We start from the raw sequence: 22,969 nt of genomic DNA, 5'->3' as shown, positions 1-22,969 counted from the left end.
GCTCATAGAATGCAATTGTCAAGGATTATGCAGAGTGGCCTGTATACTCCCCCAGCATGGGTCCTTTGAAGTCTTCCACCCCAGTCTTCACAAGTGCAAAGTCTGCTTTTGATAAATACACTTTGTTTGCAGTAACAACCTTGCCCGGGGGTGGGGATGGGATATGGATGTCAAGGGAAAGGTGGGTATGGTCAGATATCAACAATGGTGGTCTACCTCTGGTGTGGAACAGTGAGTACCCATGTTGCAGATGGTCAGGTGCAATATGTATTCCCCCTTGTGGCTGTGGTGAGTGGTCCTGCCATAGCACATGGACTCACAAATTGTACTGGCTGTAGGGTAATGTTGTAGAGGCCTGAGTAGTTCCCACACACAATATACCTGTACCTGACGTTAACAACTGGAATGGTGTATGTGAACACCTTCATATCTTGGCACTGTTCCCAGGGAAGCAAAGTGTGTGTCCTGGATGTGGGAGGGGTGGTCTGAACTGGTTGTGTTGTGTGTTACAGGTCCTGTGGTCACAAAGCATGGTATAAAACATAACCTTCCAGTGCTGATGTGCATATCTGACCCTGACATAGGTGGCTGTAAATGCATATATATGCTATCCCCCACCTGACAAGTAGTAATAGATGTACATACCTCTGTATAAATAATGATGTCAGCACCCTATAAATACTGCAGGTGCAGAACAGATATTCAGTAATTCGGATAGTGCGCTCTGCTAATGCGTCTCCCTCAAGTGTCATAATATAGTTAGGTAGGGGTTTGAATCCTGCAAATGCTCAGTTTGGGTGAGGAGGATTAGTGTGTGTGCAATTCTGTGTGAGAGAAATGTCCCTCTTGGCAACTAGGAGAACACACTACAGGATGCACATTCCCCTTTCTAAACACTGATGATGTCAGCACCCTATAAGTACAGCAGGAGAAGGGAAACTTCCCAGTAATGCGAATAGCGTGCTCTGCTAATGCATCCGTCTCAAGTGCCATAACATAGTTAGGTAGGGGTTTGAATCCTGGAAATGCTCAGTGTGTGTGTTTGTATTAGGGGGGTTAGTGTGTGTGCAATTCTGTGTGAGAGAAATGTCCCTTTTGGCAACTAGGAGAACACACTACAGGATGCACATTCCCCTTTCTAAACACTGATGATGTCAGCACCCTATAAGTACAGCAGGAGAAGGGAAACCTCCCAGTAATGCAAATAGCGCGCTCCGCTAATGCGTCCATCTTGAGTGTCATAACATAGTTAGGTTAGGGTTTGAATCCTGCAAATGCTCAGTTCGGGTGAGGAGGATTAGTGTGTGTGCAATTCTGTGTGAGAGAAATGTCCCTTTTGGCAACTAGGAGAACACACTACAGGGTGCACATTCCCCTTTCTAAACACTGATGATGTCAGCACCCTATAAGTACAGCTGGAGAAGAGAAACCTCCCAGTAATGCAAATAGCACACTCGGCTACTGCATCTCGTACTAGTATCATAACATAGTTAAGTAGGGGTTTGAATCCTGCAAATGGCAAGTGTGTGTGTGTGTGTGTGTGTGTGTGTGTGTGTGGTGGGGGATAGAAGTAGGGTGTGCGCAATTACATGTGTGAAAGAACTGACACTTTTGGCATCCAGTACAAATTACCAGCTTCTGCATATTCCAATCTCTACACAGAGATGATATCAGCACCCTACAAGTACAGCAGAAGAGGGCAAATATCCCAGTAATGCAAATAGCCTGCTCTGTTACTGTGTCTCTCACTACTGTCTTAGCACAGTTAGTTATGGCTTTGAATTCCACAAATGCCGCATGTGCTTTTGTCACACAGAATGCCCATGTGCGTGGGTTGTTGTTCACAATAATGCATGACATCGATTAAACCAGTAATGGCAATGCACACAGATGATGTATGTGTGTGCCAAATACACATATATACCTGTGACCTTCAATAGTTCCCATGTCTGATGCCTGTCACATGTGAATACATGGTATTTGCACTGGATAACATTATGACTGTGGTTTTCTGTGCGGGTGCTGCATGTGGTATGTGTATATACAGTGTGAGTTGTATATGGTATCATCCTAGCAGCGAGGGATACACATCTGGTCTGGGGCATATAGTCTACATGTTGTTGATGAACAGGTGCTGCATGTTTTCACCTGTTGTGGGAGTGGTAACAAGTTGTTCCATAGCAATGCAGTGACTACATGCTAGGAACCTTTCAGCTAGGGTGTTGTAGCTACAGTAATTCATCAGCATTCAGTAATACTTCAGCATTTTTGGTGAGGGTATGATGCCAACCAAGGTCAGGGTCATACCAGCCTGTGTCACATGCTCAGAGAGCCCTTCTATGTTCCCTATCATGTAGTCCATGGAGGTACATCACAGGTCAGCCATAGTGGCATGGACAATGACTGAGTCATATGTGTCCATGCCTCTGACTGACCAGTATGCTTGTGTTATGTGGTGGACCATAGTGCCCCACGGGCATATCACTGTGACCTTCACCTTGTCCAGCCTGGTGAGCGGGACCTCACTGTACCGGACAATAAAGGTACCTAACACAACTGTAGCAGGTATGTTGTCTAGCCATACAGGCTGTGACTGTTTGGCACACAGGATTTGTGTGCTATGTGTTGCATGTGCTGTGTTCCGGCTTAATGTATGCCTGTGTGCCAGCTGCAGAGGTGTCTGCTGCTCAGGCAGGATGCTATTCTGAGGCTCCATGAATGCCCCAGTGTGTTCATGTGTTTGGATTGCTGTCAGTGTAGGTCTACATCAGACTGGTATTGTAGTCACTGTAGTATTTCATGCCACCTGACAGGTTATGCCAGTACTGGGTTCAGAGTGCTTAGTCCCCAGTTTGGCTATGTGGTTGCATCTGACACATGTGTTGTACGTCCATGTGTAGAGGAGAGGGTTGACTGTGTACATGTGGCAGCTGTGACATTGCCACATGACTCACGTATTCCACAAATGTACCATAGAGGTGACTGACAAGTGACCTTTGCACATGCTACCAAAGTATTGTGATTGCCATGGTGATTAACAGCACATAGGGCCAATGGGGAAAAAGGTACAGAAGGTGAGTATGTGAGGGTGTAGTGCCTGTGATTAGATAGCACTGGCATATATGACTGCTCACGTGGTCAAATACCAGGTAAGTCATATGCAATGTGTCACAGGCAACGTACATGCGAACAGGACAAACAGTGATGTTCTGTCAAGTGAGACATGGACATACATATAGTAAGCTATGCAGATGTCACTAGGAATCCACAGAAGCTCTGTAAATCCACATTGCAGGTGGAATCAGTGTTCCAGGGTAACTGCAAGCAAACATGCATGCAAACAAAGCTACAGTAAGCAGGGCTGCATGTAGTCCATTGTACAACAAACAAGCTGTACCACTTCCAGTAGGTAACAGTGCAAATATGCAGACACTATACACATGTACATGGAAATAAACAAGTCAGATGGCCAGGGTCCAGTCTCAGCGCACACAAGTGTACAGACCATGTACCATCAGGATGTACAATAACCGGATGGAAACCCAGGTGCTCATACCTGCAGTAATACACATGTCAAATAACAGACACTGAGCCTTCACTCAGTGGTTCCATACTTAGTAGGATGTATGCTACCTGTCCTGCCACCACAGTATCCCTGACATTTATGGGGACTCTCCCTCCTGTGAAAGTTAGTTTTGTGTGTTGGGGCTGTCTAGCAGGGTATGAGATGTGAGCTTGCAGTGCTAGGGTGCTCCTGTGTGTCCTGTACCAGTCGTGTAGTACTGCACACATATCAACATCTTCAAACATCCGCATTGCAGAGTCCAGTGTGGGCAACATGCCACTTTCAGTTTACATGTCCATCATTGCATATCAATACTTTCATTACCTTATCCCCTGTGCTACCTATGTATGTGGCCTTCTGTTGACATCCTTACCAAAAGTATGCAAACATGTGCAGATGATACACTATGGTACTTTCCATGGGTGTAGAAAACAGTACAAGACAATCATACCCTTACTGCATCAGGCATGCTGGGATATACCCACAATTATATCAGCACACTGTACTGTTAACAACATGATACTATTACTACACTTCTATGTAGTCACCCTGTGCATCAGCAACATGTTAACCTGTACCTGCACTGATGTTACAGATTGCAGGAGGTGGCACAGTTTCATCATATGCACAGGGTGTGAACTTGGTATGCCTGAGTCTGCCACTGATACCACCAATTGACATGTATGTGTATGTGTGTTGATGAGGGACATCAGTACAAGGTGGGGCAATGTTGATGCAGTGTGTGTGTGTATGCGGTAGCCCTAGGTGTTGTCAATTCGCATGTGTGTATGGATGCACACAGTTCCACCTCATGGCTGCCATATACCGGTGTTTGTGGACAGCCACAGACTGTACCTGCCAGGTCATACAGATCAGTGTCTCTGGCCACAGACACGGTACCTGTGCCTTGCAGGGGTGCTACGGATTGTATCTGGTACCAATCCAGACTGGGTACTGTCATCAGAAGCAAGTGTTCGTTGACTGGACACAGATCCCTGTTGGGCCTGTCCAGAGCCATGTGCACGTGGTCTCCTGGGGCGGTCTGATGACAGCACAGACCTAGCATTGCTGGGGCTGCTGCTGGCACTATGGGGGTGGCCGCGGCCCTGTTGTCATCCGCAACGACTGCCAGCTGCTGCTGTTGCTGGCATACGCCCATGTTGATGCCTCAACCGTCCAACATTGCCCTGGCTCATGGACATGTAGTTGTGGAACTGATCTAATATGTCCCCACAATGTCTGTCTATGACATCGGTGAAATTACGGATGGCAGCCGCAATGTCACGTATAATGTCAGTCATGGCTGTGCGACATGCTGTCAGCTCCCTCAGACCCTGTCTGGTGTACCGTTCCATACGTGACTGTGCCTGCATGACAGCCCGAAACATAGCTGAGGTTGTAAGACCTCTGTGGGCACGTCTGACAAGGGCAGTATGCCCACGGATGCTCCCACGAGAACCCCTGGACATCTGTCTGTGTGGTACCATCTCAGGGCCATGCCCATGGCTGCTGTGTGGGGAAGCATGTGCCACAGATATCACATTACCCTGGTCAATGCCCACTGTATCCTGTCCATCACCTAGGGACATTGGTGACAAAGGATGTATTGGCAAGATGACTGTGTGCATTGATGGGGTTGACAGCTGTGTACTGTCAATTGGCTGACCAATGACGAACCCTGGCACACCTTCCTGTGCCATTATACAGATGTCATCATTATCAGTACCCGTGGCACCTGATTCATGTTCCCTGCTGCATGACACCAGAGCAGCACCAGAACCTGTCGGAGGGAAACAGGAAACACAGTTTACAATGTCTACACAATGTTACCAGTGATGCACACATGCACACATGCACAGGTGCACACATGCACAGGTGCACAGGTGCACACATGCACACATGCACACATGCACACGTGCACACGTGCACAGGTGCACACTTGCACACAGTTGCACACTTGCACACAGTTGCACACTTGCACACAGTTGCACACTTGCACACTACTCAGTATGCGAGATATCAACACACAGACACAGACACACCTGCATGCATACACAGAGCACTACTGATTGAGCCTAATATTACTATTACTATCAAGACTATTAAAGGTATTGTTAATACACACTCACCAGCATGGATAGGCTGCATTGCTGTTACACTGGAGGGACCTGCAGAAGTGAGGAAATTAATGTCAGTGGGCACAACTGTGCCATTGTTACTGAGTATGATACAGGTCAGTAGTACAACAGTTGCCTTTCACAGGTCAGCTGTTGATATTGAGAATATCACACTTGCACATTAAATACTATGATGACAGCTACAAACCAAGGACACACCTCATACATGCATTAACTACCAGTGTACACAACAGTCAACTATACATATGGCATATTACTTGCACGCTCGTAGTCATGGTGCTGTGTGGCTCCAGCCTCCATCATAATGCAGGTCAGCTGCTGTTGTTGTTGTTGGTGGGATGGAGCCACAACACTTAGGAGTAGTCCCTCCAGTCTGGTGACTGGGGGATGTGTAGCCACCCCACCACCTGTGGCAACCTGTTGCCTGTGGATATCCGACGCACGCTGACGGACATTTCTGATTAAATCACTGCAGTGATGTCGTACCTGCTCATATGTCCTATTATGCGTGCCTGTGTCATTTACCCGACGGACCAGGTCTTGCCACAGTGCACCCCTCTCCTGCTGATTCTGTCTGGCGCGGGAAAAGAGTATTGCATAATCCCGCACCAGGCTCTGGTGTATTTCCTCATCCTCAGCTGCAGAGTATGCCAGATTGCGCTGGTGAGCCATGGTCCTGAAAAAGGAAATAAAATGATATCAGCAAAATATGTCAGCAGAATTTGGCACACATACTACACATGCTACTCGACTGTTGTGATACAACATATCTCCCATATATAGCATCTGTCTGTCAATTGGTGGATACACATGTAAATGGCCAGGTATCAGTGCTCAGCCAACAACTGTGCAACAGTACCTGGCACACTCCATACGACATACTACCAAACCCCAGCAGTCAGCACACTGATTCAGGTCCAAAGCACCTCCTCACTCTGGGGGTTTGTATCGAGGTACTGTATGGGGTACATCATCAACTACTGTGATCTGACCACAAACTAATTGCCCTAGATATACATATCCCACCACCACCACCAGCACAAACGACTACAGTGAATAACATTTCAAATGCAAACTTTACACTTCTTAAGACTGAGATGGTATCCTTTAAGCCCACTGGGCCAGTGGAAGCCACAACCCACAATGCTGACTCCTTCACAAATGATTTCTACGGACATCTCCGAGAATGCATGGATCATGCAATCCCATATAAGACCAAGACACTCTCCACAAAGGGAAAGCATCCTGTTTGGTGGACCCCAGCCATAAACAGATTGTATAACAAAAGATGGAAGCTACTGCAAGACAGAGCATAATTCCAGAAAGGGAAGGCATGTCTGATCAGCACTAGTAAAGAGCTATGTTCTCTCATACAAACATCCATGGGCAACTTTGAGAGGGAAATCACCGGGGACACTACAGATAACCACAAGGCCTTCTTCAGTTATGTTAGAAACCTGGTCAGAAACCCTCCAATATGCTCATAGTTAGTACACAACAACAAATAATTCACTGAACCCACAGATATTGGCAACATTGTGGCAGACAGGTTCAGTGCAATTTTCCCTCCCTCTCCCCCAAATGAAGACATACTTATCCCAGCTGAATGTTACCTCCCTGTCATCACAGATGTCCAGGTGAGAGCCGCACTCAGAAAAGCAAAAAACACAGCATCAATGGGACCTGATGGTATCCCCGGTTGCATGCTACATGAACTCCAAGAGGAGCTAAACCTGCATATAGAAGTGCTATGTAACACTAGCCTGACTACAGGATATGTACCTGTACACTGGCGTACAGCAGCAGTGGTTCCACTCCACAAAGGAGGCACCTCTACATACCAATACAATACAACACAATACAATACAATACAATATGCTATTGCCCCTGGGACTACAGCAGCATACTGTTCTGCTACCCTGACCATTGTGACACATGTGATGTGATGGTACATGCTCCTGTCAAACAGTTACACAGGGTGACTCATATGGCATATTACCTATCTGACTAACATTCAGCAGGGGTATGTGTGACATGTACTCATGGGGAGTCTTGCTTCTTAACGCTGTGTGGTTTATTGCAGGGTATGTCTTATCTGTGGGTAGGAACCTGTACCTCCGCCATGTGCTCTTTACTGTGGTGTCAAGGACGACACACAGTGATAGTTTAGGTTGTGGATGGTGTGAGGTGTTACTATGGTTGTTGGACATCTGTCATGGGTGTGACTTAAGTATGTAAATCCAGGAGTGGTAACTTCTATATGGGTAGTATGTGTGCACTCTGTGGTGTTGTCAGTCACTGTGCATTGGTAATGTGTTTGAGTGCATTATCACAGTGTCTTACATGTCACTGTGTCCTTCTCCATGTCTGTAGCTGTCATGTGAGGTACATACCATGGCAGCCATTGTGTGGTGTGGAGGGGTACACTGACCTACATGTCCATAGCTGACACACCATGTCTGCTGACACATACCATGTACAGGTATTCCAGGAATAGTGTGCCACTGTGACTATCATTGGGGGGACTATTGTACACATTTATGACCCTGTTCAGCCCTGACACATGCAGTGGTGAGCAGCCAATCACATATCTGGTGGTTACTGGTGTAGGTGATTTGAAATGGGGTATGGTACTCCAGTTACAACACTGGTGTTCACTCCATGCCTTTGTCACCAGGCACCTATTGCAATACATCTGTACACATGTGCCTCACTCAGAATATCTCTCTCTCTCTCTCCCTATATATATATATATATATATATATATATATATATATATATAGATATAGATATATATATCTATATGTATATATATACATATATATATATATATATATATATATATATATATATATATGTCTGTATACATATACACATATATATATCGATGTACATATATTGCTATAGATATGGAGGGGGGAGTGTGACAGAGAGGGGGTGAGAGTGACAGAGGGGTGGGACAGGGGAGTGTGAGATAGTCATATACAGTCATATCTGTGGATAGTCAGATCTGTCTGTCTATGTATATGTATCTACATATATCTATATCTGTATGTGTGTATTACATATATATGTTTGTACATATTCTATCTATCTACATCTGTCTATGTATTCCTACATCCTCTCTATCTATGTATACATATATGCATATTATATATATATATATATATATATATATATATATATATATATATATATATATATATATATATACATACATATATTGACATACATACGTATCCATATGATAGATAGGTATATCAACATGTTTGTTTACAAAACTGTATACACACACTAACATACTGCTAAACATACATAACTGTGAAACCTACTTTGTACATTGCACTACAACCTACATTCAACCTACATTGATATGTGCACAAAGATGCCCTCACATACATATGTATGTACAGCCTTCACTGATAGTTGCTGTATGTCCCCTGCCCTATGCACATCTTCATATACATATAGATACAGAGCAATGACACATATGGAGGCTTCACAGTATGTAGGCTTTTAAAGTATTACTTTACATTACCTGTGTTTGTCACAGCTGCTTGCGTTGCCTTTTGTATCGGTGTCCTGCTGCTGCTCCAGTTGACTCTCTCTCTCTCTCTCTCTCTCTCTCTCTCACCCCCTACCTCCAGAGGGTGCAATGAAAGTATTGCATGTGTGGATTGGGAGTACAGCATGCTTTTGTAGGTATCTGCATATGTCCATGTGATGGCCTCTGCACCAGTTGTTAACCAGCATTTGCTAATTGCATGCAGCCAGTTGTGTACTGATTGCAGTTCTCACTGTGATTTCAGGACAGTGCTATAAAAAGGTATGTGAGATAGGCGTAGCCCTTTCAGAGTTTAAGGGCAGGGACCATGCTGGTATGTTGTGGACACTGTTCTGTGAGTGTAAAGGTTAGTATCTCTCTCATATTTCCGGCTGTGTTGTAGATTAACATTTCTCCATTCATTTCTCCAGTTTCCTGTACTAAGTGTGTATGTACACTGACACCTAAGACTACTACTACTGTTAATGTGGGTGGGTGTGCTTTCCTGTGGGACATGTGGTGTAACTGGTATATAGCAGTGGCTCTTGCACTTTGTTGCTATGGCTTCAATATTTGCCCTTTACATTCACTACTTGTATGCCTGCTAGGTGTCTTGACTGTAGTGTGTTGCTGTGGCTTTCCTATTTTCCATGTACATTCACACCTTGGAATGCTTGCTATATCTGCTAGGGTGTTACTGCATGCAGTGTGGTCTGGCCATGGTGTGGGCCTTGACATCTATTAGGGTATTTGAGTATGCTGCTGAGCAGGCCCCAGAGACTCTCAGGTGCATCTTTTATCTGCCTCATGGAATGGTACATATCAGTGGGGTACACCCATTAAATTGTCTGGTATTCTGCAGTTGTGACTGTGGGTTAGCATGAGCATGTGTATTACTACACTATTTCTGCCGTGCAAGTGGTGCATACTTTCAGTACTTCATATTTACCATTGCATGTGTTGTAACACATTTCTGCCTACTGTTTGTACATTTCACAGGGAGTCTGTGGGGCATCCCTGTAACTCAGTCACTGTTGCTATGTCTAGGCTCTTAACTATTCAAATATGGCAGTGTCAGACCTCTCAAGTGTACAGATATTTGCAGGATATCCACATTTTTGCCTCATATTTTGGTCCATATCTCATAAACAGCTTTTTCTGGCAAATCACTCAGGGCTCAAGTCAGACTATAGTGACAAACATTTCAGTTTCAGACTTCGTACCCTTCCAAACATCCAACATAATGCAAAACCTGTTACTCTCTCAACTGTCTAAGTTTGTCGGAGCAATATTTGAAATTTGTCCCTGTTTTCGGGCCTTTGCTCCACATTTTTTATTACTTAGTCCGGATGTGTTGCTGTAAGAGGTTGTGGGGTATGGGCAGTGATTATCCTGCTGTGAGTATGTGTGTGGCTTGCAAGGTGCTACAGTAACATTATTACCTACTAGCTACCAACTAGCATGGCTGTTTCTGTTCACACACTACTATTATAGAAATCCACTACATTTGACAGTAAATATACATGACATGCTTTGTGTGTAATTTGGTGTGACATTTGAAACCTTCCACCCCTGAGAGAGTAGTAAGGACAACAATAATACTTGTTGTACAGCCAATTGTAATTGACAGTTTCCATGTCCAGCAGACATGTGTGCAAAATGGGCAGCTATGTATGGGGCGTAATTTTTTTGTGGGTACAGAGTGCCCCCTTTTTTTTTTTTCAGGTGAGAGTGGTATGTCAGGTACAGGAAGTCGGTATAGCTGGGGAGGTAGGTTGGGGAGGTTAACAGACAAGACAAACAAGACGCATACAGGGGCGGTGTATGACACATGTGGGGGGGTTACACAATTGACGGGGATGGATGTTTGGATATCTCGAGCCCATGAGCCCACAGATGGCAACAGTGGAACTGAGATCCCCACCCATGGGCAGTTGCCACTGTGCCTTCACTGCCCAGGATGGGGCTGTGCTGGGGGCTGTGTAGGCCGGGCAGCAGGCACGCCCATTAGTTGTGCCACCCATGCCTCAAGCTGGCGTAGGAGCCCAAGAACAGCGTCCCGGATCTCCCTACGCACCACAGTCCGGACATTACGGAGGGTGAGTGGATGTTCTCCTCTGGCCACACTTGCAGAGGGGGGACGAGCCCCATCCCCTGCAGTGCTTCCACCCGCAGGTGGCACAGGGCCACCGGAGGAGGGTCCGGCCTGGGCACTACTGCCAGGTGCACTCACCAGCTGAGGAGGGAGAGGTGGGTCCGCTGGAACCCGCCTTCCCTGTCGTCCTATGTTTTGCATTATGTTTTGACAGTTTGGGTTAGTAACATACAATACCATTCACAATTAGTTGTAACAGCATGCATTAGTATTCCCATTAACCAAACACCCATATATTCAAACCATTGAACAGCAAGCATAATACATGCATAATTTGAACAGCAATACACAATCCAACAACATGCAGGGTTGATTGATGGCAACAGGCCATCAGGTTTGGATGTATGAACAGGGCAGATGCATCAACGCACATGCAAATATGTATGAACCAACAGGACAAATGTCCAGGGGTGTTAATTGTGATTGCACATACCAATTTCACGTGGAATGGATTATATGTGGTTATAGGGTAGAGTGAAGAAAATTTAATTAACAACTTCAAATACCAATACATATGCTGTACATTTCTAATAGCTACAGATATATACACACTACAGTTCTGCCTACAGTTTCCTATGTGATAACTACTTCAGGTTGGTGATAGGAATGTTACTGCTACATCAATATACATTTTCATTTTTATTCATACAGATTCATATCTGGCTCTGTTCAGCTACATCATCCTGCTACATTTGCTTTATATAGCTATAGACAGCTGTGGATGTTTGGTATTTCAGACAACCATACTATCTGCATATTGCAGACTGAGAGCAACATATCCAGATTTTGGGACACACATTCCAGCTGCGGTACCATTTTCAACACATGTTACTGTTTGGTTCTGCCTGTCACATTCATTTCATTCTGTACTGACTGCAGTATACTTTATTCAGGAGTTATTACTACTTTATTGGTGGATTCATACCTCTTTCTCACACTCTCTCACTTGTTTTATTTTTACAATTCAGGATGGTACTTAATTCTAGGCTTTATTGACATGTTTTGCCTGTAGTTATAACAATCCTTTCCAACAGTCTCACTTCTGTCATGTTTCTGTATTTCAACAGGGATATATTTCACACATGTGTTTTACTCAGCTTCTGCAGCTGTACTTTTCAGCCTGCTGCAGGTTATGTACTATTATATTACAGGTGGGACATCTTTATTTCAGACTTGTTTCATTTTTATGTTTGGATTACAGGCTGCATCACACTTTTGTAATCAAGCAATACTTGCAAACCCTCTTACACTGTTACTTGCACATTTTATTAATTAGTGACTACACTGCACTCTTTTGCTAACTGTCATACTTATATATTTATTTACAGTTACAGGGAGAGAATTACTGACCTGCCTGGTGGCGCAACCATGCCAGCCTATCGCCATAGGCTCGACGGTTCGCAGAACAGATACCTGCAGCTGTAATATAAATAAAGTAATATTGGAAAACACATCTCCATAATATCAGCTAGGTTAATTTCTTACATAAATAATTACATGTAACTTACTCAGTAGTGGGGCGTTGGGCATTTGCCGGGCCTCCTGGATCCAATGGTTCAGTTGGTCCTGCTTCCATCTCTTCAGGTCTGCATAGTGGTGACGGACCTGCTCACCAGTCCTTGGTATCCCTGTGGCACTGGTGAGATCATGAGCCAACCGGTCCCACGCCTCAGCCCTATATGCTCCCAACAGGACCTGGCCCTGCATGAGTTGGGCCTCATGATTGTGGACAAGGAGCCAAACCATATATTTGGACTCCTCAACGCCCCACCTCTGTGCTCGGAAGCAACTACCCTCACCTACACCTGACATCCTGGCTGCAAGTCGGTTCTACAATCGGTTATGCTGTGTATTCCCGCCTATGGGGCTTATATATGCCGTTTTTCCCGCACTTATCTGTGATTGGCCATTTTGGAATTGTATCAGCTTCACAAAACCTGCTTTGTCATGCTCTTCTTTCCAATCATTCCTATATATATGCTATTACTGCATTTCTAAGTACAACTGTCATGGCTTAGTGGTTCAGTACTTTGACTATGGTGCATGGTATCCTGGGTTTGAACCTGGCCATTGCTTTTTATATTTTATGTCTGTCTACACAAGCTAGGAGGTGTGTCTGTGTAAAGGCAGTTTTGATACAGCTTGCTCAACGTTGCCCGTCGGTTAGCTTGTTGACGTAGTGCGCAGCTCCGCGCAAATGGATCACGCTGGTTTACGCATGGTTTGGAAGTCAGCACGCATATTACGCTCAGCTCAGCTACGGGCACACAGTTTCAGCGTGTTAAAACACTGCTCAACCCCGGGCACTCATTTTACACCTGTTAAACCACTGCTCACCTACGGGCACTCATTTTAAACCTGTTAAAACACTGCTCACCTACAGGCAGATGTGCTCAACTTGTTAGACTGTAGCTCAGCTATAGGCACATCTGACATTTTTTTTTTTATTATCTCACATTTCTTCAAAATACATGGCCCATTTCATTACATTTTACATAAAATATAATTTTATATGTGTACATATATGTCAGGGACTTCTTTCATGCTTATTTCACTAAAAATAAATATTGATGTTGTGGGGGCTTGAACCATGACTGCCTCCTCTTCAGCCAACGTCTCTACCACTACGCTATTGCTTCTTGGCTTACTTTGCATATTTAGTTCTTATATGCTTTTCCACTGACTGCTAACTGTGGCTAAGCGATGGGCATGCCCACGCAAACGAGTGCACTCACGGGCAAACATCTTCACAACTTAAAAAAAAATATAAGATGTTCATTTATACATTTTATGTTCATAGTCTGTGGAGGCATGTGTTGTGTTGTGTTTATTCACATTTACATGGACTCTGTCGTGGGGGTTTACTTTCGGGACTTTTACTCTTCTGGGGGCGTGTCCATTTGCAGGGCTCGGCCTACGGACATGCCCCCTACTGTCTTCCACGGACCGTGTTAGCCGTAGGTGTGATTCAGCATGCCCTCATGCATATGCATGACATGCTGACGTCACACCGTTTAACTGCAGCTTCCGTGTAAGCCTTGTAACTCTTACACGGAGGCTTCGTGAATCCTGCCCTTTATGTTTTCCTCAGACATAAAATCTGAATTCACCCTTTTCAGTTTTGATTGTCATGTTCCTCTGAATATTTCTGGTCCAGGTAAGAAAGGAGATCAAAGAAGTTACCAACATCAGCATTTTGTTAAGATGTAAACATTTATTTCTTAGCTGCATGCAATAAAATTCTACCCTGTTTTTTTTTTTTTACTTTTTGGTTCAAATGTACATTTTATAAAAAAAAAAAATCTTGATCACTTATATTGAGAAATTACTTTGACTTTACTTTTACTTCAACCAAAATAAGTTTCCTTAATGCTATTTGACAAATTTGATTTTAATGGCAGAGAACAGCTTTGTAATGCTGGCAGATGACATTATGGCACACAAGAACACTAAATGTAATGATGGGTGATGATGCAGCACACAACAATAAAATTCTGATGTGTCACACCACAGCAGAGTGAGGAATTGTAATTGTAGCATTGATGTTGGAAGAGAAAGTAGCATTTCAGGTGTAATGGGTGGTAATGCAATGCACATCAACAGAGTTAGTGGATGGGCAGCTTTGCAATGCACTGCAGCATTGTAAGTGTAAGGGAAGATACAACCTGCAGTGTTGTGTTTGCAGTGAGGTTATTGTAACATAGCAACAGTAGTACAATGGGTTGTACTACAACACACAGCATGTTGTTTGGGTGGTGTTGGCACACTGCAGTACTCTTATAGTAGCACAACACTGAGCAACAGAATACATGTAATGCACAAAATTACAACACACAACAGCACTGTAAGTGTGATGTGTGGTACTGGAACACCCTGAAGCACTTTACATGCAATGGAGGGTATTGTGAAACAGAGTGGTTATGCAACTTTCATGCGTTAGCACTGCAAAATACAGCAACATTGTAAATGTATTGGAAATATTGCGACATTCACCAACATTATCAGGGTGATGGATGGTACTGTGATACACAGCAGGATGGTGAGTTAAGTAGAAGTAGGAGAAAGCAACAGACAGATGCCTGACAGATGAATAATAGGAACCCAATATATAAGGGAAGTTAGTCTGAAAAAGAGAAGCAATAGAGATGTGGAGAGAGTGCAGTTTTGGAACTAAGACCTGGCAATTGCAGTGGAGATAAAAGCATAGGCAACAGAAGGTATGTGAATGAACAGCTTGGTCAGCATGAAGCAGAAATGGGCAATATGAAGGCACTGAATAGAAACGGGTGAAGGAATGAAAAAAAGGTGGAAGATATGGAAGAAGACAAAGGGGGGTGGGAGGGAAAGAGGAACAAAAACAGTGTCAAGCAAAGCTTAGTAAAAGTCGTAAAAAAAGAGGCTTCAGCCAATGACCAGACCTGCATGTACTAAAAGTGGAGTGCTGTTATAGTATGACAAGAGAGACTGCTAGTTCTAGAAGATTATTTTCTCAAATAGTTTGCGGGCAAGGAGATAAGACAGAGAAGCATAGTATAATCTAAACGACTATTTACAAAGATAAATCAAACCCTGTTTAAGTAGGTCAAAGGGAGAATAAACAAATATTACACTTTCTTTTGTATATAAGAATTAGTGGTCTTATAGATAGGCATCTGGAAAGCTGTAGCTATGTACACATAAACTTTGGTCAGAAAGAGCTTAAAAAATTCATAAAGCTTCTCACGTTGCAATATGTTCTTAAAGTACTTCATGTTTCCCATCTCTACAACATGTCATACTCTTCACTTTATATTTTTATAAGGGCCTGACTAGTTAATCTTTGAAACCTTGCAGCACTACCTCTGAGACTTATTCTTTCATACATTTTCAAACTCAAATATTCAAAAAGGCATTCATAACTGAATGCTTTGTTATATTAAATAAAGAACATCTGAATGATTTAGAAGGAGCTGTGCCATGATCAGCATATCAGATGCCCTTTTTCAGTTCTTCCATACCTCCTACTAGCAAGAAAGGACCAGTTGCTGTACTTATGACAAATTTCATAGGATTGTTAAGAGTGACTTCACCAGAGAGAGGCTGTGAAGGAACATTCATGTAAAAAAGGCTTTCCGCAACTTTGTACAGTAGACTGATGAAACAGTGACTATGAACCCAAACGCCTGAGTTCAGTTATTAGCATGGGAACTGGAAAAGATGGGTACAGGTATTTAACAGTGAGAGACAATGTCAGCTCGCCCATTCTCAGCAGAGCATGGGTGTTGCAGTGCAAATGCAGGCTTGCATAAAGGCCATTAACCGGAGTAGCAAATACTTTGCTTCCTAACTTGATGACTGTATCCCTCAGTGGGTGTGGGAGGGGGGCATGCAGATATCAGGAAGAGGGTATAAAATGTTCCATGGTGATATAGTTCCTCCACCAACTACCCAAGAAGGGGTTAAGATGAGGTGAGAGGTAAGGAAAAATGCCTACCTACTTAGGCCCAGGATGAAACAGACCACTGATTATAGGCGAGACTGTAAGGAAGGGATGTGTAGAATAGTTGTCTTCCAGTCTCAGTTTACTGCCTGGTGGGATGGGATGCCCTAGCTGCATTCAGGGTTAGGAATAATGGACATATAGGAGTACTCTTCCACAGAGGGTAAGCCAGATTCCCCTGTCCATAGCAAATGGTGTCCACCTCCATGGTGTAGTAGCAGATGTTAGGGCATAAGTAGAAAAGCATCAAAATACCCTTATATCTGCCTGCCTGGATGATGGCTCCTCTAGACAGTCCTTGCCCCTGTACTGAGCATGCTTGGTACAGAAGAATTAATTGATTCTAGTCCCTTTAGTGAGGCTTGATGTTGGGCTGCCATAGGATCAAAAATCAAATGCTAAAAATGTAACATAGTTCTGTATACCAGAGTACTAACCATAATTTTATGAATAAGTAAACATAAAGAAAAAGGAAAGTTTGCAAAGCATTTTTAGTAAATAAGCCATTTAGACATCAGATGCAAGTCTAGAGCTATCGCTATTCAGCTGATTTATAATATGAGGCACTTCTTTAAGTTAGTAAAAATGCTTGAAATTGGGTGCAACTGACATGAGCATTGTAAATATTGAGGATGGAAGGATGGGAAACAGGATGATGGAAACATTAGATAGTACTGTGTACATACACACTGATAAAATAAATACATGGATATGGGAGTTCTGCTAAATGTATCTCATTGTATTTGCTGCTTGTATACAATGGTACTCGTGTACAATGCAGATATGCTTCAGACACATACCACTTCATCTTTACTTATGTTTAGTCACAGAAGGATAAGCATTTTTAAAATGGTGTATGTATTCAGCTCTCAATGGCAGCAACAAAACTACGTATGTTTGAAGTCACTTCTAAGAGTATGAAGAAAAAACATCATTTGTATAATGCAGGGCAATATTATTATAGGGCAATGCGTACATGTACAGTATTCGGTTTTGTTTTCATAATTTATTCTGTTTAGGTGTTTATTTCCAGAGATATGAGTAAGAAATCAGTGTCTCTGTGGCACTCTTGGTAACATCATTAACAGTATCTCTGGCTCCAAGTCACAAGGGGTCCCTGGCCACTCTCTCCATAGGACACGCTAACTTTATCACAGTGGAATTGCCTCATAATGCAGACTGCTGTTATCTGGTCTGTCATAAGTGGACCCTCTGCTTGGTATTCCTGCAACCACAGTTTCAGAAGTATGGTTATAGCTTTCCATTATTATGAAATGACTGGTTTATGTTGGTGTTTATTTTGGAGTATTGTCCAGAATATCATTCAACTCCTGCCATGGTTTGACACGTCCATCCTTTTCTTGTCATTTGCAGAACATTTACCCTTCCCTAGTCACTGTATGGATTACACTGGCACATCAAGGTAAGCTGCCTAGCAATTGTTTACAGGAAGTTGACTTGGCTAACTTTAAGATTTAGTTAAAAAGCCTTCATCAGTGTTGTATAAATACAATAAAAGCACAGTTTTGGCAAAAATGTAACTTACCATTTCAAAATATTCTGTCCAAAACATATTGGCTTGTCTCAAAACTATGGGTCTGTTGTGCATGCTCTGAAATGGTTTCTTATTAACACATCTATGAATATGAGGCATCACTTACTCCACTCAAGACCTTAAATTTCTTTTCAGAAACAGCACAACATCATACTTCTCAACCTGGAGATATTAAAACAGGAGCAAAGGCCTAGAAATGTAGGCCCATCCGGCCAAAAATGTGGCCATCCAATAAACATTGATTTTAAATAAGAAATAGCATATAACTCTTCCTGCATCCATCAGGTATGTGAGATATTACTCAGAAACAGAGGTTTAAAATTAGAGTGTGACAAACACGATGGAAAATATAAGCATGCCATCAAAAAGACAAGATATAAAATCAGTAGACTTGAAGGAACTGTATTTCAAAATTCTAACACATAAGCTCATTTATTTTTGCTTCACAAAAAGAGAGAGAAATCTAAAGAAGTGTACCCTCTTTCTTTACATTATTGGTACCGCTGGTATGTTGCTTTTATACTGCGGTTCTCTGCATAATAGACAGGTTAAAAATCTCACATGATGGAGGAATTCAGAAAATTGGGTAAAAGAGTAAATCAAGCCTGAAAGTAGGAATGTTCCTCCAAAATAGGGACAGTTTAGAGCTCTACATGCATGTGTCTCATGTATAAGTACCTACATGATATGGCATTTCTGTACATGAACAAGAAACTGCCCATTTTTTGTTACAGTGCATTTTTGATTTGGCTTGAAGGTTGTTTTTTTTTTTTTTTGAGTTTGTACAACTCACACTACCAGCCTTTTAATGACTGGATAATGGCATGCTAATGTGAAATGCTTTATGTAATTCTGTTAAATGAAGGTTTCAAACTCATCCGATAAGTAACATGGTCTGTTGACACTCACACCTTGTGTTGGCAGCCCTTTCATTGCAAATTCCTTGCAAGCAGAAAACTGGGAGAAGAATTATGGAGTGGAGTCTGGGTATAGGGTAGGGGTGTAGGAATGGGTAATTAGAAGAAACACCAGTGTATGGAGGAGCAATGGGTTCTCTCAGTAAGGCTGGAGAGATAGAAGAGAATGTAACCTTCTTCTAGTTCTTCTGAATTAAAAGAATAATTTAATATTAATATTTTAGTGTATTTGGGGCAGACATGCCTTTCTTATGTTGAGCATAGTATGTGATGCATACATGCCTAGCAACGTCTTTGCTCAAGAAGACCTGACAGTGCCAAAAATAATGATGGAACAAATGTCCAAAATCAGGAATAGTTCTTAAATATTATTACAATTCACTTTAAAAAGTTACAAGTTTTGCATCAAACTGCATTTTCTACACAATAAAAGGCATAAAACTCAAAAAAATTTACAAGGGACAGAAAATTAATATGAGGAAACATCAGAGATATTCTTCAAAACTCTGGATAGGTGAGATATATAGCATATGGGAAATATTCCATTTCTGGAAAATGCATTTCTGTGGAACAATCGCTTAAGATGTATAGTTATAAAACTAAAGGGAGGACATTCCACATATCCAGGCAATTACAGACCCATAAGTCTGACCAGCCTCATATACAAAGCCATGGAAAGACTTATCATGGAACTAATCAATAATGGCATAGAGAACCACCAAACACTGGAGATATCAAAAATGTGATTTGTCAATGGAAGGTCATGCTTATTCAACCTGATGGCCTTTCTAAAAAGGTCACCAAAACAATGGATGAAGGTAAAATGGTACATACCACATATGACAACTTAGCCAAAGCTTTTGACACAATCCCCACTCAGGCATTTTAGAAAAGCTAAATAAACTGAGAATAAACTCCTCCATCACCCAATGGATTGCCACCTGGCTGACAGATAGGATGCAATAATCAAAATAGGGTAAGATACCACCACAAAGAGACTATTCACCAATGGAGTCCCCCCAGCATTCAGTGCTTGGAAAATTAATGTCTGGCATCTACTTCTCTGAAGTAAAAGAAAATACTAAATGATTCTGGCTGACTACAGGCTAGGAGCAGTAACTGAATCACCAAATGACTTAGCTATCCTTAGGAAGATTTGTCACAAATAAACAACTGCTATCAAAATCATGAACTGAAACTAAAAGTCAAAAATGTGTTCTGGTATCCTTTATGAAATCATCTATACAAGGGTACTACCACATTGACATTATGCCCCTAAGAACTGTCTCAGTTGTTCAGGATTTGGAACCTTATGTGGACAGAGGCCTAACATTTGACCAACATGGGTGCACTCTCATAAGAAAGTCATTCTATATAGCACAGCTTGTGAACAAAGGGATTGTGTCTAGATCTAGGGATGTCATTGCCCCACTTTACTCAGCCCTCATTAGGCCAGTCATTGATTATAATGCCCCCTTGACATGTATCTCTCAAGTCATTGCAACAGTTGGAATGACTGCAGAGATACCTTACTAAAAAGATGCAAGATCCAAACAACATGTCATGCATGAACTGACTGAAAACATTGCCATTATACTCAGTATCCTACAGACTTCTATGAAGTCACATATGTCTCGTATAGGAGTCATCCTCCTATCCATTACTGATGGATCTACTGCACATCAGCAAGCCAAACAGCATCATAAGTATTCAGTTCAGGGATCTAAACTCTTCTACAACATCAATAGAATGGTTGAAGGAACAGATATATCACACAGAGGATACCACTGCTCTGGAAAAATCTCCCCATCCAGTGTATCCACATAAAACAAAGTTCATTCCTATCCATATGCAAGTACATCTTGGATGTATGGATGTGTAGCAGACAATTTAGCCCAGGACTGCACCCTGTACTACAAACAGACATTAACAGCTCCTAAATGCTTTATCTCATGCATGGATCCTCTCAAGTTGTCTGTGCTATGATCCCAGTTATTCCCACTTAAGTATTGATAACTACTGTTATTATTCCCTCTTAAGTACATATAACTATTGACCATGGGAAGAGTAAGGCCGGTCTAACACCAAATGGGACAGGTTAGTTCAAACACCAACAAGGAAATTGACTAGGCTTAAAATGGCCATTGCAGCTAGCCCAATATTTACCTATGAACCTATAAAAGTATTTTATGATTTAGATGAAATAGTTTTGCAAACTAGCTGCAGTTTCTTTAAAGGATTTGTTGTATTGCATCACTGGTGCTACTACATAGGTTGCATAGCAGGCCACAACTCTTTACACCCATTAGATTTAATAAAACTGACACTTCTGTTATCTGTAATATTATTAACTACACAATATCCATCTAAGCTTTCAGCATAGGTAAGCCAGGCTTCTTCAGCAGAGTCAAAACCATTCAAATATACCACACAATTACCCACTTTCACTGGCCTGCATACAGTTATACCATCAGGTTATTGACTACTGTTTCCCCAACACTATACAACAAACAAGTCTCATGCACATATTTCAGAAGTTATAGCATTCTGGTACTAAAGCATGTTGCCCACAATTCAATTCACTTTTAACCCTGCTCCCAGTCATGTCCTATCTGATTTATTTAGCAAAAAAATAGTGTTTTAAGTACTTAATATGTAAGGTTATGTGATAGTCAATTTGCATTTCTGTTAGTGAATGCCAGCAGCCTAAATAGTCCTTTAAAGAAATGTTAACACTTTATTCCACATACAGTATCGAACAAAACCACAGCAACGCACATGAACTCAATTCAAACGTACAGGATTAAGTGCTTTCGTCAATAAGTGTTGGACTTCTTCAAAATCAATTATCTCAACACCTACCACCTTTTTATATTATTCCAATAATGATGTCTCAAATTTCGTAAGCATGTTTTTTGTTTGTTTTTTCATGGTTGAGTGATGCTACACCTTACGGTTTGGTTCACTTTGCATTTCATTTAGACAGTTTTCCTTTTGCATTTGTAAAGAATACTGCATGATCTGTGATTTCAGAAATACATTTATGATTTTGTGACTGTAAACTACACTAGACCCAGTGAAAGTTCTGTTTCAGAATAGGGGTGACTCAGAACGATTGTCTTCCTTGGTACAATATTTATCTGCACATGCAGTCTGGCATTACTTTAGATAGATAGATAGATAGATAGATAGATAGATAGATAGATAGATAGATAGATAGATAGATAGCAGTATAATTCTCCAATAATTCTCTTTGCAAAGAGGGCTGATGCTCCTCTTGAATCCCGACATTTCATCTTTAAAACATGTTTGGAACACAGTGGTTAAGAGGCATCAGCCCCCCCCCCCTTAAAACCAGAAATAAGGAAAAAGCAAACAAATTGCATCAGCCTGATATATCCTGTTTTGTTTACCAATCAGCCAAGGCTGGTATTTACAATCAGCTCCAAAGAATGTAAGACGAGTTCAAGCTATTTTGTATTTTTTCATGGACTGTTACAATTTGTAGACCACACCTTTGCTGCCTAGAACTGCCACTGTGCACTTCAGGCAGTGAAATTCTAAGTGCCAGATGTTAATGAGGTAGACCATGCAAGGGGATCTATGTAAATGAACA

This window comes from Protopterus annectens, chromosome 5.part0 (assembly GCF_019279795.1).
Source record: "Protopterus annectens isolate FY-2018-M chromosome 5.part0, PAN1.0, whole genome shotgun sequence".
Lineage (NCBI taxonomy): Eukaryota > Metazoa > Chordata > Ceratodontiformes > Protopteridae > Protopterus > Protopterus annectens.
This window is presented reverse-complemented; position numbering follows the sequence as displayed.